We start from the raw sequence: 15,811 nt of genomic DNA, 5'->3' as shown, positions 1-15,811 counted from the left end.
GATATTTTTATCGTGAACTTTACGGGGCTGTCTGGGCGCTGGGGTAACTTTTCGAGAATCTTTACGGCAGGAAATTACACGGTAAAAACCGTAATAAACGGACTCATTCGCATTCGCTCCCTCTCTCTCTCTCTCTCTCTCTCTCTCTCTCTCTCTCTCTCTCTCTCTCTCCACCTTTCATTCTCCATTTCACCGGGACTGCTCGCGCAAAAGTGCAACTCGATGTAGTCAGCCGCCATTCGGAATCCTCAATTTTTACTCGTAGCGAATAAACGCGACGTAGCGCATCTATTTGCGTACAAATGCGAATCGTGTCGACGGAAGTATCGTATATTTCTCGCGACGCGTACATCAAAACGACACGCGCTTATATCGATATGTGGAAATTTGCGTGGAAATTTTATCTATATGTGTACGTGTACGTGTATGCGTGTGTGTGTGTGTGTGTGTGTGTATGTGTGTGTGAATGTGTGTGTACGTCTTCAAGTACGCGTCCACCGAATGCACACGCGAACTACGTGCATGCGACTGACAGTAGCGAGCCGTTTCCATGACGGTGCGTTATTGCTTTCGCGGTGGCCCCATATTCCCAAAGTCTCAAGTCACGCTACACGGTCTTCCGATAAGCGTAATGTGCAGAGCGCACATTGGACTTTGGCCCCGAGCGCAACGTGATGCACCTTGTCGTCGCCGTCGCCCGTCCGTCCCCGTTAGAACCCTTGTCGTCTCCCAGTAGCATATACCTTTGAAACTCGCCGCGAATACAGCGCGATATTGGAAACGCGAATAGCTGAAAATAGAGAAAGGGCCAGGGACCTCGCGCGCTGCGCGACCTTTCGACGGAGTCGAGGCGTTTAGACATTCTCGCGAGCTATAAATTCGCCTTGGTTACCGCCGATATTTTCTTCAACGACCGCATTAACGCTCACGAGCGAAACACCTATTCGCTTTAGCGTGAGATCATCTTCGGTCCTCCGCGCGCAAGTGGGTCATCTCCGCAGGTTCCAAGATCCAGAATGAACCGCGAGGTAACGCAAGATCGCTGCTTTAAGCAAAGTCTCGGAAATTAGCTACGGGAGATTAAGATTCTTGGAGCGAATAAATTTCGCCTCTTATCGCGGACGGAGGGTCAAAATTGTCCGCTCCCCCGTGGAATTGATTTGCGGGCTAAACGCGGCTCGATCAGTCAGTCTCCGGCGTTATTCCTCCAATCTTTCGCACGTGTTACACTTTCCGCCCTCTCGGGCGCAAGTTCGATTCACTTCGCAAACTGGTTAATATTCGCGACGCTACGTTTCGCAAAGATTTTCGCGTTTTCGCCAGTAGACGGAGTTAAATTGTGTTTCGTGCAATAGAGTGAGCGAAAAAGAGAAGGGAGAAAAAGGGAGAAAGAGAGAGAGACAGAGAGAAAGAGAGACAGAGAGAGAAAGAGAGAGAGAGACAGAGAGAAAGAGAGACAGAGAGAAAGAGAGAGAGAGAGAGAGAGAGAGAGAGAGAGAGAGAGAGAGAGAGAGAAAGAGAGAGAGAGAGAGAGGGAACCGAGACGTGCGCAAAGTACGAGGGAAGACGAGAGTAGCGAGAAAGACAAGCGGGCGCAACACTTATCGGTGGACGCCGCTTAATTTCCGTTTTAAATGCGGAGCAGAAGTTGCAAGTCAAACGGCCGCGAAAGGGATGAAAAAGTGAAATCGAAGCGTGCGGATGAACGAGCGCGCGAGGCGCACTTTGTTCAACGTTCAACGGGCGAAATATGGCCGTGCCAGTTACGTTAACTCACCCCCCGCGTTCGCATAAGATATACGGGATGTCCAATATCTCTTACGTTCCGCGAAACATTAGCTGCTAAAAATTCCAAAGACGCGCTGCGTCGCTTACAGCGTTACAAAATTCACGATGCATTCGTCACCATCTCGCAAATCAGCCGTTCTTATCTACGCGCGTCGGATTATATCACGCGGTCGGATTCGCCGTCGGAATAGAGTGACTCGATCTCACCTCTGTATCAGTCAGTGTTAATACAGTTTCGCGGCATGCTTGAAAATAACACAAAAAAAGAAAGAAGCAAAGAAGAGAGGGAGGAACAAGGAAGAAATACACGTTTGAAACAAAAAGCCACGTGAAAAGGAGTAATTGGTTGAACATATCGAAAGGTTTGTCCGCGTCAAATAACATTTCGCGCTGACGCGACAGGGAGGCGAAATTGTACAGAAATTTACACATATTGCCGGACGTTGAATACAACGAAACCGCAGCGGGGAAAAAAAATAAAAAAAAAAAGTAAAAAAAAAGGGAGTATAACGCGTTTTCGGCTAATTTTTCGCTTGGACTGCGCGATTTGTCCCAATCCCGCCGTTCATTCGGCTACATATCTTTTTTTTTTATATATCGTCGACATAGTCAGTCGAGAGAAGGGACGGGAACAAATTTTTTTGACATAGTTCGAACACAAACGCAGTCAGCCTAGATCGAATCGCGGAACCCAGCGGGAACTATTATTTACGAACGAGCGGCACAATGATGGCGTACTTAAAATTTCTCATCGTAAAAGCCCGCTGCTGTGGCACGTTTTAAAGCTCGGCACACGCGTACGGGTGTTCGCGAGAATGGAACGTCGAACGAAACTTCAACGAAACGAATTTTGACACCGAGCATCTGTGTGCGAATCTGTGCGAATACGCGCCCCTATAATATTCGGGTATTATATTCGTCTACTCAGTATCCTCCGTTGATTCCGTCGCTCCCCCACAATGAATATTTTTGATCCCTGCCTGTTAACAACAAGCATCTCATTGTCTTCGCACGAAAATAGAACTACTGAAATAGCAATGTAAAATTTGAAAAGAAAAAAAAAAAAAAACGATTTAGCGATATTGTGCCTCGATAACATCTGAACAATTGAAAGAGAAAAGAGAATACGTTCGAATGACAGGAAAACGACCCATTTTTCGGCTTCACAAACGATAGAGATTAAACGAGAGTTTATTACGAATTCATTACGAGTTCATTACAATGGTTACTGAAAGAGTAACATACCGTGCGTGTCATGCAGCAACCCCGCTTCCGAGGGAAACGCGTGCAAGCTGTTTGTCACGAAGAAACGATTTCATGGGGCGAAATTAGCCCCTAACAGGAAATTTGATCGTTTTACTTACAATCGATCCACGCACACGTGTGTGGATTATGTAAAGTCGCGAAAATTCCTAGAAACGAAATTTCGCTATTTTCGTCGTGAGTCCTTCTTCAAAAATTATTTCACAGTTCAGTCTGTGTTGCTGCGTAAGAAGAAACTAAACTGAAAAAATCTTTCGCAAAATTTATGAGATATTCCTATGAACAAATCATTGTTTATAATTTCGTTATATGTGCATATCAGCAAATTTGGACCGCACAAAAGGTGTCGCCGACTTGGTCGCGATTCTACAGAGACAACACGTATCGCATTGGCGAGTAAGAGGAACTTTACATCCCGCGATTATAAGATAAAAGAGGGCAACGTGCCGCCGCGAAAGCTCTACGAGCGCAAGAAAAGCAACATGCTAAAGACGCAACGATGCAAACGGAATACAGTTACACTGTATCGCTGCGCGGATATGCTCCTTCTTTAATGTTTCGTAAAATTCACGGACGCACACCCGACGACATGTAACGAACGCGAGGGAATGGAAGCAACGAGGAGCGACACGTGCTGCAAACGTGGGGCTCCACTCGCGTGGGTCGGAAGAAAGGCGACGGAAGAAACGGAGAGGGGAGGGGTGACGTGAGGAGGAGAAAAAGAAATAAAATGGCAAACGGTAAGCAAGGTCCCGACGAGGAACAAGGGGCTCGAGAGCGCGCCGCCGAGAGAGTTCAGTGGCTCGTTCCGTTCGTATCGTCGAGTTAAGGATAAAAGAGAATGACCCTAACTGCGTCGAACGACTTTTCGCGTATTACGAAATTTTAAATGCAATTTCCGGCGAATTGCCCGCACCGCCGAAATAATTCGCCAGCCGCGCGCGCCGTTGCGAGCCCCCAAGCAGGCGTTCACCCCCTTCGCGGGAAGTCTTGCCGCCGGAAATTCTTGAATACATTAGCCGCGCGCGCGCGAGCCTCGCACCGCGAGGAAACGCTGCATGGTAAATTGCGCAAAAAACCAAAAATAAGAAAAAGAGGAAATAAAAAGGAGCAAAACGCAAGTGACAAATCGTGATACGGAATGTAGTGGAGAATTAGCGGAGAGTGGATATACCGGTACCGATATTTCTCACGGGTGCGGACGGTAACGCGAGATAAAAAGTGCCGTAACAAATAAAAGATGCCCCCGCCCCCTCCCTCCCGCTCGACTCGATGGGAATCCGCGAATAAAATTAAGATCGGGCGATTCTGGCGCAACGTGTGTGTGTGTATACGTTTGATACACGCTTCGCGCTGGGAAGGGAGGGTCGCGATAAAGCAAAGTTCTTTATTCTCGCACATCCATCTCGGGACGATACAACGGCCGATGACAGCGCACAGTCTGCACTACACGTCAAACTACTCCCTACAAATTGATTGTTTCAGTTATTTTTACAACTGGGACATTTTACGACGAGTGACATTTTCCCGTTGCGCCAAAAACGACAGAGTTATAAACACCGAAAGTCCTATCACCTCTTTCGTCGTTTTATACCGCTGTAACAATTTTTTTAACGTCCGCACAAAGTTTTAAAAAATTTTTTATGAAGTGTTGCGCGGGAATAAAGCTGATCTGCGGACAACAAAATTCAAAAAGTTGTGTCGGACTGAAGCGTCACTTTTTTATCTGTATCACCGAAACTTCGTTGGTATCAATTTGATGATACCGTAATTTGAAGGCAAAAGAGCGAGTTTATTTAACGAAGAAGAAAGAGAGAGAGAGAGAGAGAGAGAGAGAGAGAGGGAACGACGACTTTCAAACTTCTAAATAAGATGAAGCTATGAACCGAAGTTTTTGCAGGTTAAATATATTCCGGCATATTAGACATCGCACTAGCAATATGCTTCGATCGAGCAAAAAGATCTCAAGTTTTATTCCGATATTCCAACCAAATTGGATATCGTTGAAAGAACACAGATTAATATTTTCGCGAATAAAAACCAGAGAGGAGGAATTATTCTTCTGTAGAATGACGAAACGAGCGGCGATTATTTTTCAGCGGAGTAATATCGCATGAAATTTGCGCGAGAGCACATTACCGTACAAATTTCCAGGTCAAACAAGAAAGGATATTTTTAAAGATGATAATATATATATCATCTGATGAAAGTATAATTATAAACGACCGCAAAGACTGAATGAGACTTCGTCTCATTTCGCAAAAACCGTCTCGTTTATGGGGCACACGTACTACTGCGCATTCGACGTAATTACATTTTATCGGGAGTTCGATGACCGAGATATGAAAGGAGTAATTTATTTATAGAGCCACGTATTTATAGGTACGCGAGTAATTTAAGTGGGGCGTGAGGAAAGTAATGAGAATAATGAGAGGAGCGAGAGAGGTGCGTGACGTCGGACAGGATTTATCGCTTTACGATTCGAATTGAGTACCGACGAGCCGGACTTCGAGAATAACGCTGATGTGATTATTCTACGGAACTGATATAATTATCTCTCTCTCTCTCTCTCTCTCTCTCTCTCTCTCTCTCTCTCTCTCTCTCTCTCTCTCTCTCTCTCTCTCTCTCTCTCTCTCTCTCGCGGGATTACGCCGAGATGTTGCTGCATGTGTAACGCGTGTGTGACTTAATACACAAGCAATTTTCGTTCAAGGTCGAGTCTCTCTGGTCAAGTCGCGCGGCAATTTCGCGGCTAGTATTATCGCACGCGATGTGCAACGCGCCACGTGCTGTGTTACAACATGACGAGGCAACATTATGTCGATCGTCGCGGCATTATTATAATCGTGATTAAACTCACCAGTCGGGCGTTATATTTTACGGGTGCAGAAACGTTCGAGCATTCCGGATCTCGAAAGATGCCCTTCGTTTCGCGAGAACATACTGAAATAAGAAGCAGCGCGTGATCGGAGAGAGAGAACGCTCGCAAAAATGAGAAGACATTATCATCGCACTCAACCTGCGATAAAACGCACGACGTTTGTTTCCCGCGAGTTCCGTTTAATCGATTTACGTCATCCGTGAATGTAAACGGTCATTATGAATGAATTTCAAGCGTGCTCTGGTTATGTATTTCGATACTCGCAGACACACGCATACATACATAAAGAATATCTCGAAATAAATTCATCGCATCGTGAATATTTGAGATTAATTTTAAACAAATGATATCGAAAGGGCATTTTGCAATGCATTCTGCAAAATCGGTAATTTAACGGTCTAAAGTTCTCACGCACGGCTACAGCACGACACAGATATATCGAATAATGTAATAATCGTGAAAATTCCGTCAATTATGGTGCTCTCTTCGCTCTGATTACGTTTGAAAAAATAAAAAAGAAGGAAAAGAGGGAAAGATACGAGTGAATTGATCGATGTATCGCTCGTACGTCGTTAAAATAAAATCGCTCGACGAACCGGCGACTTTTTTCCGCGTATTTCACGGAGTCGCTCAGACAGTCCCCTCACGACGATTCAGCCGAGCGAAAGTCTGGCGATTTCGGGGGTGAAACGACAAAACGATCGAAACGTGTTGCCTCGACGACGGGCTGCATTGTCGGGCGTGTGCGTGAAGCATAGAAAGATAAACGGTGTCACGGGGCAAAGGGGAAACCACCGGTCGTCCACCGTCGCCGCCGTTGATCTGCGGAAAAGAGAGGGACAGAGAGAGAGAGAGAGAGAGAGAGAGAGAGAGAGAGAGAGAGAGGGAGAAAGAGAGAAGAGAGAGGAAGAGAAGAACGGGTTTTGAGGCCATCCCGCACGGCCTACGATGATAATACGGCATTACGTCATTTCGCCGTGGCGACGACGACCGATTCGTCGTTTGAACTCGTTAACCGGAATCGCGGTTTCTAGATCTCGTCCCGCCGATAAATCTTCTCCGCGCGCCGAGAGTCTCCGCTCTGAGTCTTTTCTTCGTCCGTTGTCGTCGATCTCTATCAAGAGACCCATCGTAAACGTGAGTCGTCGCTGGCTCTTTTCGTTCTTTCCATTTTTTTCACACGGACGTTCCTCGAACGCTGCAATACCGGCGACTCTCTGAGTGATAGATCAAAATTATCGCGATATTCAGGCATGTTGCGGTGCAAAAATATGCGCGCGCGACTGACTCGCGATATATTTCGCGGTAATATTCGCTCACTGTGACGACTAATTTGCATTTTCCTATCGTTTGAGAGTCGTGTGTGAATATGTTGTTAGGGGAATTGCCGCATTTCATAACGAAATTTACAATATTAATTATGATGCTAGCAACAGCGCGCGCCGCCTACTTGGCGCGATGTTTGTTTTACATTACTGATAATCAGCAACGCGCGCCCGGTCCCGTTGAATATGGCGTTACTAATTAGCGGTGACACCATTGGCGGCATTAAATGCGACGTCGTCCGCGTGCATTTCCTCAGAATATGACGCGGCTCGAAACTTCGGTGTACTCTCCCGCTCCCTCTCTCTCTCTCTCTCTCTCTCTCTCTCTCTCTTTCATCCGGGAGTATCAAGCCGTCGCAGTCGCCGGTCTATTTCGAGGCGCGAAGTGACGTCTCGCGTCAGCCGGCGTTATAACGCTCATTCACGCCTCTCCCCTGTCACATTAGGCACGCGTTCCATGTGTACAGTCTCGAGAAAAATACATACTCACTCCAGTGAGAGATCCGTTCGTCCCGGGAGTATCTCTTTCCCCCCTCTCTCTCTCTCTCTCTCCCTCTCCCTCCCTCTCTCTCTCTCTCTCTCTCTCTCTCTGTGGAAGTCAGCGGTGCTTCAGCGCGGACGGGATTTCGGCAATCTGCCCAACGGCGGGATAGCACACGTTCGGGTATCGCCTTTCCGGTATCACCAAACAATCGAAAATCGTACGTACGAAAAGCACAACAACAGTTCACCACCGACCAACCGCGCGGCGGCACGTCAGCCGAGAGTCACGCGGCCCGCGACCGGTTTCTCGCCGCTGTCGATCGAGTGTCTCTCTAAAGAGCCGCTGCTGATCGCGCTCCGCTTCTCCAAGGAGTCGAGAAGTGTCCGATCGTCGGACGAGCCGGGCGAGCTCTGCTCTTTTTTCACCGGCCGGCCGGCCGGCACGAGGGATCGGCTAATCAATTAAAGTGACGCGACGCGCGCTCGCCGGTGACTCGAGAGAGAGAGAGTGTGTGTGCCACGACCTTCGCGAACTGAAGAGCGACTCACGCACCACAACGGAATCCGCCAGTCGACTGACTCGGGACGGATGCTGCGGCCGGTGTGTGTTGCCTTGCCGCGCGCAGCCTCCCCCCTGTCGGCTTTCTTTGCTCCCCCTCCACAAAGCGCCGGCTCTCCCGCGCTCTCGCCCCGCCGCTCCCCGCCACCCACCCACCCACCCACGCAATGTCGCGGAGCATCTACACCCGCGCTCTCACCTTCACTGCCCCCCTCCTCCTTCCTCCCACCGTCCGGCGTCGGCGAGGGAATCGCCCGCGCGCGCTCTCTCCCCCTCTCTCTCTCTCTCTCTCCCTCTCCCTCTCTCTCTCTCTCTCTCTTTCTCTCGCGCGCGCGATATCCAACTCTCGTTCGCTTTCATTAACTACTAACACAACTTCGACACTGACAGAATGGATATGCCGATAATTGAGGGTGGCGGGAGCAATAGGAAATATGGAGCGTATTAATTATAGCGCGTCGTTTTTCACTTTCCTCCTCGCTGCCGTGAGACCATTTTTTCAGATTACTCGTCTCGCCCCGCGTTTCACGTGCGCACGACGCGCACGTCCGGGGTTCCCGGCGATGCATCTTGAAAAAGAAAAAATTGCGAAATAAGAGACAGTTGGAGAAAAACATTCGACGAACTGGACTGTATTATAATTCGGGTTAGCCGTGTACTTCGCGCCCCGATTTACATTACCGGCCCATGTGTTTCCAATTGTATGACACTCGTGTATATTCGTTCGTAAATACGAGCCACTTGCGTGCCGAGTGCGCTCAGCCGACGGATATTTTCAGCGCGCGCATACAATGGAAAATAATCAAGTAATTACGAAGGCGACGTCGCGCGCGAACGACATTTTCATAAAATGTTAAATATATAGCGCGCGCGCGCGCGCGTGCCGAAGGTACCAGTTTTGCCGTGCGCATTGTGTTATCAGTACAAACTGCCGCGCGTTACGCATACGAGAAATCACTCGCGGTTTGCAATTTCTGCGCTCTCTCCTCGCAATTTCCTTTCTCTCCCCTTGGCAGCGAGAATTTACACCTACCTCGTCTCAAAGGAGGAGAGTGCGAGATACTCTGCGACTGAGACGACCCCAGAGATCGAGAGGAAGCGAGCGATGGAAGGACAGAGAGAGAGAGAGAGAGAGAGAGAGAGAGAGGGGGACCCATCGCCTTATACGGTGGCCCAAAATTGGAGGTAAACGACCGGTTGCCGTAGCGGAGCGTGGACCACCCTGTACACACGTGCCACTCTCGCCCGAACACGCGTCTGCTTTCTCGCATACGTCGGCCGGTTCTCTTTACTTATGTTAACGCTCCGGTTTGCTCTCTCTCTCTCTCTCTCTCTCTCTCTCTCTCTCTCTCTCTCTCTCTCTCTCTCTCTCTCTCTCTCTCTCTCTCTCCCTCTCTCTCTCCCTCTCTCTCTCTCTCTCTCTCTCTCTCTCTCTCTCTCTCTCTCTGTCGCTCTCCCGCCCGAAATCGCGTGCGTCACTCCTTTTTGTCCTCCCTCGGTCCTTCCTTTCCGCATGCTATCCCCTGGATGCTCCCTCGACGCCCCCCACAACGAAGGGACGTGTATGTGTGTGCGTGAACCGCGGATCGTTCGTACGCATGACGTCCCGGAGTGCTGCGGAGTCGGCGCATACATGATGCATTCGCGTTACGGGCGCCGAGGCGACCGCGTCACAAGCGCCGGGCGCATCCAGATGTACACACAGCCGTCGTCGGAATTTCAATTCGCTCGCGCGCCGGGGAGCGGATCGATCATCTCGGTAAACATAAGCGCGGAAAATTATCGATTCCGCCGGATGCGGTCGTTGAGGAGCGAGCGAGCGAGCGAGCGAGCGGCCGGCTCTTAACCGCAGTCTTCCGAGGCGGACGCTTTTTTCGAAGCGAACTTTTCACAGCTTCCGATGGGAAACTATCGAGAAACATACGGAGGAATCTTTAATTCGGCACTAAAGTCGTCGCCGAAGTCCCGGAGTCGGAGACAAGGGGGAAATGCACCTCACGGCGCAGGGTCGTCGCGAAAGGATTAATTGCGAGGACGCTAGGGGCCGCAGTTCTCCATTTTCGCTCGTTAGCAGCCGGGTTAATATTAACGAATGATCAGCGATTCCGCGACACCTTGCCGCCGTCTCTCCCCCTTCACGTTGGATTCCCGGTCCGAGTAATCTGCGGTGAAGCCACCGATTTAGGATGGCCCGCCGCATCCGGCATGTTTCATTACCCCTTGCTCTCATATATTATGCAGAAAATGCTTTCGATCTAGCTTGGCTTCGTTACAATTCAAAGTCGACCTTCAGTCCTTCGACTTTTGCTCCGAAAGAACGCCTCTCTCTCTCTCTCTCTCTCTCTCTCTCTCTCTCTCTCTCTCTCTCAAAATTAGTAAATTGATAAACGTGTTACCCGCATAAGGGATGCACAGATAAGTATAAAAAATGCGTTACAGCGGGCCCTCAAAACAATCTTGGCGAAGCTTAATCTACGGCGCTTAATCGACTAAAATCGTTCTCCCGACTCTTGCGCCCAAGTTCTCTTCGGGAAGGAAGGAAGGAAGGAAGGAAGGAAGGAAGGAAGGAAGGAAGGAAGGAAGTTACTCGCGGCAGCGGAGGAGGGAGCGAATCGGCAGATCGCGGAAACAGCTGTGGACGCGGCGCGGAAAACGAGGCTTTTTCGAGGGAGCGTTTCGCACGCGGATTAATTTGGAGCCGACCCCGCAGCGCGGCCGATCCCCGCAGAGATGCATTCTTAAAGTTGCCGTTCCTCCCGTCGTAAAATCCGTGCGCCCGCCCATATCGCGCGATTTATTTCCCCTGGCGACCGCAATATCCCTACCGCCACCGCCGCCACCCAGCAGCAGCAGCAGCAGCAGCAGCAGCAGCAGCAGCAGCAGCAGCCGGTGGAATCCTGAAGGAACGACACGGGACGACGGAGTCGGACGAGAACTACGGGATCGGGGAGAGCGAGTTCCTTTGCGGGAAACTTTAATTTCTCACGACTTCGCGAAAGTCTCGGCAGCCGCGCCGCTCCGTCGCCAGCGCCGTCGCCGTCGCCGTCGTCGGCGCCCATCTTCTTCGCCACGGGGGCGGGAAAATGTGTGCGCGCGCGCTCCCCCATGTATATATCGTGAAAACTTTTCGCGCCGTGACGTTGCATACGTGTAAACGCTCGTCCGCGACGAGCCGAAATTACAATCCTCGACGACGACGACGGCGACGACGACGACGACAACGACGACGACGACGACGGCGGAGGACGAGTCGACGCACCCACCGGCCCTTTTCACCGTCCGCGTTTGGTGGTCCGCGCACGCTACCGTTAGAAAGATATGGAACGAGAACGCGAGAGAGCTGGTGCGGGGGAGATTGTCGAGAAATATTAAATTCGCGACAGCGGGGCGAATGAAATTCGCCTCTCCACCGCGTGGATCAAACGAATTACGCTCGCGCGCGCGAACGCGAACTGGACGTCACCGCGTCGCCGATCCATTTGGCTCATCAGCTTAACGCTGCGCTAAAATGCGCTACGCGCGCGCGATACGAAGGTGTAATGGCGCAGCGGGAACTATGAAAACGTTTTTCCCCGAAATTTCCGACGTTACAGCGCAGCCGGGTGAAACTATCCAGGCGGAGGAATAATAAAAGGGACATTCGACGAGCGGGCTAATGGATTTTAAAGCGACCATTTAAATCAAACCGGTTGTGTTTGTTTTTTGTCCGCGTTTGTTTATTAAATAACACCAATTAGAATTGCCGCGCGCGTCCGCTTGCGTGCAAAACAAAAAAAAAGAGAAACAAAGAATGTAAAAAACAACACAGAGATCAACCCGGGGGGGGGGGACTGGGGGGAAGAGGCGGGAGTTAACCGGCTGACTTCGTCGAGCCGGCGCCGCGATTTATCCGTCTTCTCCCGTTCGCGTGTCAAACCATTGAATTAATTCGTTTGTTTTGACGATTACCGTGCGTTCGATCGTTTACCGTAAATCCGCCGTTATTAATCGCGTCTCTCCTCTCCGTGCGCGCCGGCGTGTTTGCTCAAATTAACATTATTATTTCCCGACGTTTCCACTCTCTCTCTCTCTCCCTCTCTCTCCCTCTCCCTCCCTTCCAGCCTCCCTTCCACCCTCTCTCTCTCTCTCTCTCTCTCGCTTTCTCTCTTCCTCTGTGTTTTTTCTCTCATGTGCCTGCGCCGCCGTTGACAATTACGAATTACAAGCGATAAATTAAAGCTCGGCTTAATTACGAGCTTGCGTGTCATACTGCGACTCTCGTTTCTCGCGCGAACGCTGCACGGCATGCGTTAAGGGCGACGGAAAAGGCGGAGAAACAAGCGGGGATGGGGAAAGGGGAGGAGCGGCGGAAGGGTGGAGAATAAAACGCCGGCTGCCTACGTTGAAACGCTGTTTGCACAACTTTTTTTTCCTCTCATCTAGCTGGATTAATGCGTAAACCGAGCAGCTCATGAAGGAACGGCGGGCCGCGCCGCGTGACAAATAGTCGTCGGACGCGAGTTGATTCGAGTACTACCCTTTTTCCCCCGTCTTTTTTTTTCTCGTTTTGCATCACAACCCCTCGCACTACCACCGGCGTTGCCGGCGTCACCTCCGCTGTCGCCGTCGCTCGCAACGCTTTGCCGAACGAGCGGCGAAAGGGGCGAGATTTCACGACAAAGAAGCAGCCGCTTATTACCAGCGGCCAGTCGGATGCTTATCCGGATGAAAAATTGCGTCTTTCGCCCTCCCTCGTGCTCCGCGTGTGTCTCCCCCGCGGCCTGCTTTTTGTCACAATTTCCGCGCTGCCGCCAATTAGATCTTGGCACTCGCGAAATTGGGTCTACGTTCTCGCCGCCTCGACCGTACTTTCTCGCGCTTCATATACCCAGAGAAAGAGAGAGAGAGAGAGAGAGAGAGAGAGAGACATTTCAGAGGTCGGGAAGGTCAGGAGTCGAGCGGCGAAACAAGAACGAGAACATGCGATGCAACAGACGCAGTTGTATCAATAATGCCGCTTCGTGCACCGGAAACACGAACGCACGAACGCGCGGGAAATGCGAGCGAAAAATCCAACAACTTAATGCTAAACTTTAGATCTCGGGATAAACGCGACTCTCGCGTTCGTGCGACGACAGACGCGATCGTGGACGGATCTTTGGCATTTACCGAAATATCATATGATGGAGGATCACCGCCGCAGTCTCGAAGCAAATGGGGCCGCGTGAATCTTTCAGCAGAAGTTATATTTTTTAAAAACGATCTCAGATCAACGACTAGATAGTATCCACGATTAGTGGCATGAGTATGGGAAAGACGTATGCAAGCAGGAGTGCATCGACCCCAAGGATAAATCGAGAACGGCGGGATGAGTGAACTGAATAATTTCTGATCGTCTCGGCGACGTTGTTGGCAATGTGCGCTCGTGAAAAATGCATAGCGATATCATTGAATCATCGTCAGATGTCGCGTGTTCGTACATATACACACAAGTATGTGTATGCATACGTAAGTTGAGGTGACATAAAAGAAAGATGACACGTCGTAGTTATTCTTTTCATGAGGATCGGAAGATTTGTGTCATTGATGAGATATTTTAATTTCTGCTGACAACTTGCGCACTTGTCATTCGCTGCTTTTATCGTCGCGAATGTGAGGTCAATCTCGACTTTACGAGTGACTGTACTGTATACGGAGATAATTTACTAACAATGCTTATAAATTAACATCGACTCGCTCTTTAAGAAGATATCCTATTTTACGGAAAATGTTCTTTTTTTTTTGTTTTTAAGAATAATCACTGGAGATTTCCACTTCACGCTAAACTAGGTAACAACTGAATTGAAAAAACATTCAGTTTTTCCGTATAAAAAAAAAAAAAAACGGTTTCTCCGTATAATATATGATATACGAGAAAAAGTCAAATATCAAATGCAGAAATTCCAGTTTTTTCTCCCTCTTAACAATTTCTGTCACGAGCATAGAGATTAATTAAAAGGTCAAAGGAATACAAGCACATGGTAGCAGCAGAAAGGTAACGTACGGATTTAAAAAGCCAAAGAGAGAAAGAGAGAGAAAGAACATGGAGTTTAAAATAATCGGCCCGGTCAAATCATATATATATATATTTCTTTTCCTCGTAAAAAATTCAATCCCCATTAAAATTTATTCATAATCTGCGATACTCCCGTTCGTTAATCATTACCGGATTTCTTGTCGGGTGGACGAATCGGGGGACGATCATCCTTTACATCGACGAACGCATTGCTTACCGGAGCTAATTGAATGCTCGTTGCTGCATCTGATTATGCGCGTAGACCATCCCGAAGTTGCCATTTGCAGGCAGTACCTGTGTATATACATCACTTGGCGGACGTATATGTACGCCAGTCGTATCCTGCCTGGCCTGCGGCAGGATCCGTTTAGCGTTCATTGTCCTACGAGGCTAACGGAAATGAACATTCCACGATCGAATGTTTAGCACGCATCTCCGTTACGATGGACGTCATGCTAACACGTGATTACGACGGACAAGTCCGACATTAATTGACTAATGATGCGCGTCTGGAAAAATCGCCGGTGACAATGCCGCGTATCAGGGAACGCAAGTCGCGTCAGGTCGCGTTGAAAACGACCCGACACACAAATCGAGGAATCGCGTTTCGCATTTTTCTCATTACGCGCGGGAGGAATTACGTCGTAATAAAATTAATATTACCGGGGTGGATATTCGGATGGAATATTCAACGGCATATGAAAACGCAAGCGTATCTCGAATCTCCCCCGTTTTTCGTTTTACAAATGCCCAGGTTTCATCGATATGAAATTAAGATATTAACTTCTCATTACGGGAAATACGAAAAAATGTAATTGAAGTTGTTCCAATCGAAAATGTATATTTCATTTTCGCGCTCAGGTATTATATATATATATATACATATATATATATCTGACGACGGTTCGTGAATTCATTTTCACCGCGGCTGCTTCCTTCCCCTCCCTTCGTACCCTTCGCTGTACGTAATATATATTTGTCACTTTTGAAGAGGGATAAAGACAAATCGCAGACGTAAATGCGTTTTCATTTCCAAAAGGGAGAGACGGATAGGTAGATTATAAGCGCGCATTATCAACGACCATAACGAGGCGCATCGCTCGCGGCCGCTAATGTTACGGCTACTTTACAGATTGCATATGGATGAAGCGGAGTGGCACATACACTGCGGAAAGCACGCTTTCCATGTGACGGACGGACAGATGTCTCAACCGGCGCGGCGCGCGCGTACGCAACTCGTCGGGCAACCGAAAACGGGATACGAACGACTGAGATAATAAAAGCATTAGGATCAAACGTTACGGCGTTTTCGCTCGTAACAAATGACGACCGCGAGGGGAAATATGAGGATACAGTCAGCGCGCGCGCAAAAGCGCAAAGCGCAACGTAGCAGTACTTCGCCGGCGTAAATTCCGCGCCCACGCTATCAATCATACTTTTGAAGGCTTCTAGTTGAAACGTTGCATTCGTTATTCTCC

General features: G+C 49.1%; 1 protein-coding gene across 2 annotated transcripts in view; it reads right to left on the bottom strand.

Annotated features, from left to right (window-relative positions):
- PH4alphaEFB (prolyl 4-hydroxylase subunit alpha-1) overlaps nt 1–8,019 on the bottom strand; it is an 88,326-nt gene extending 80,307 nt beyond the window's left edge. The window contains exon 1 of one of the 2 annotated variants that reach the window (XM_019845681.2): nt 7,748–8,019. The gene's annotated coding sequence lies outside the window, so the exon portion shown is untranslated. Of the gene's footprint in view, nt 1–7,743 lie in introns of both variants that reach the window. The other variant, XM_019845683.2, reaches the window with a different exon arrangement.
- Between the last annotated feature and the right edge of the window lie 7,792 nt (nt 8,020–15,811).

The sequence above is a fragment of the Harpegnathos saltator genome, unplaced genomic scaffold, assembly GCF_003227715.2.
Source record: "Harpegnathos saltator strain DR-91 unplaced genomic scaffold, Hsal_v8.6 scaffold285, whole genome shotgun sequence".
NCBI lineage: Eukaryota > Metazoa > Arthropoda > Insecta > Hymenoptera > Formicidae > Harpegnathos > Harpegnathos saltator.
Note: the sequence above shows the minus strand (reverse complement) of the source record. Positions and strands in the feature narration are given on the sequence as shown.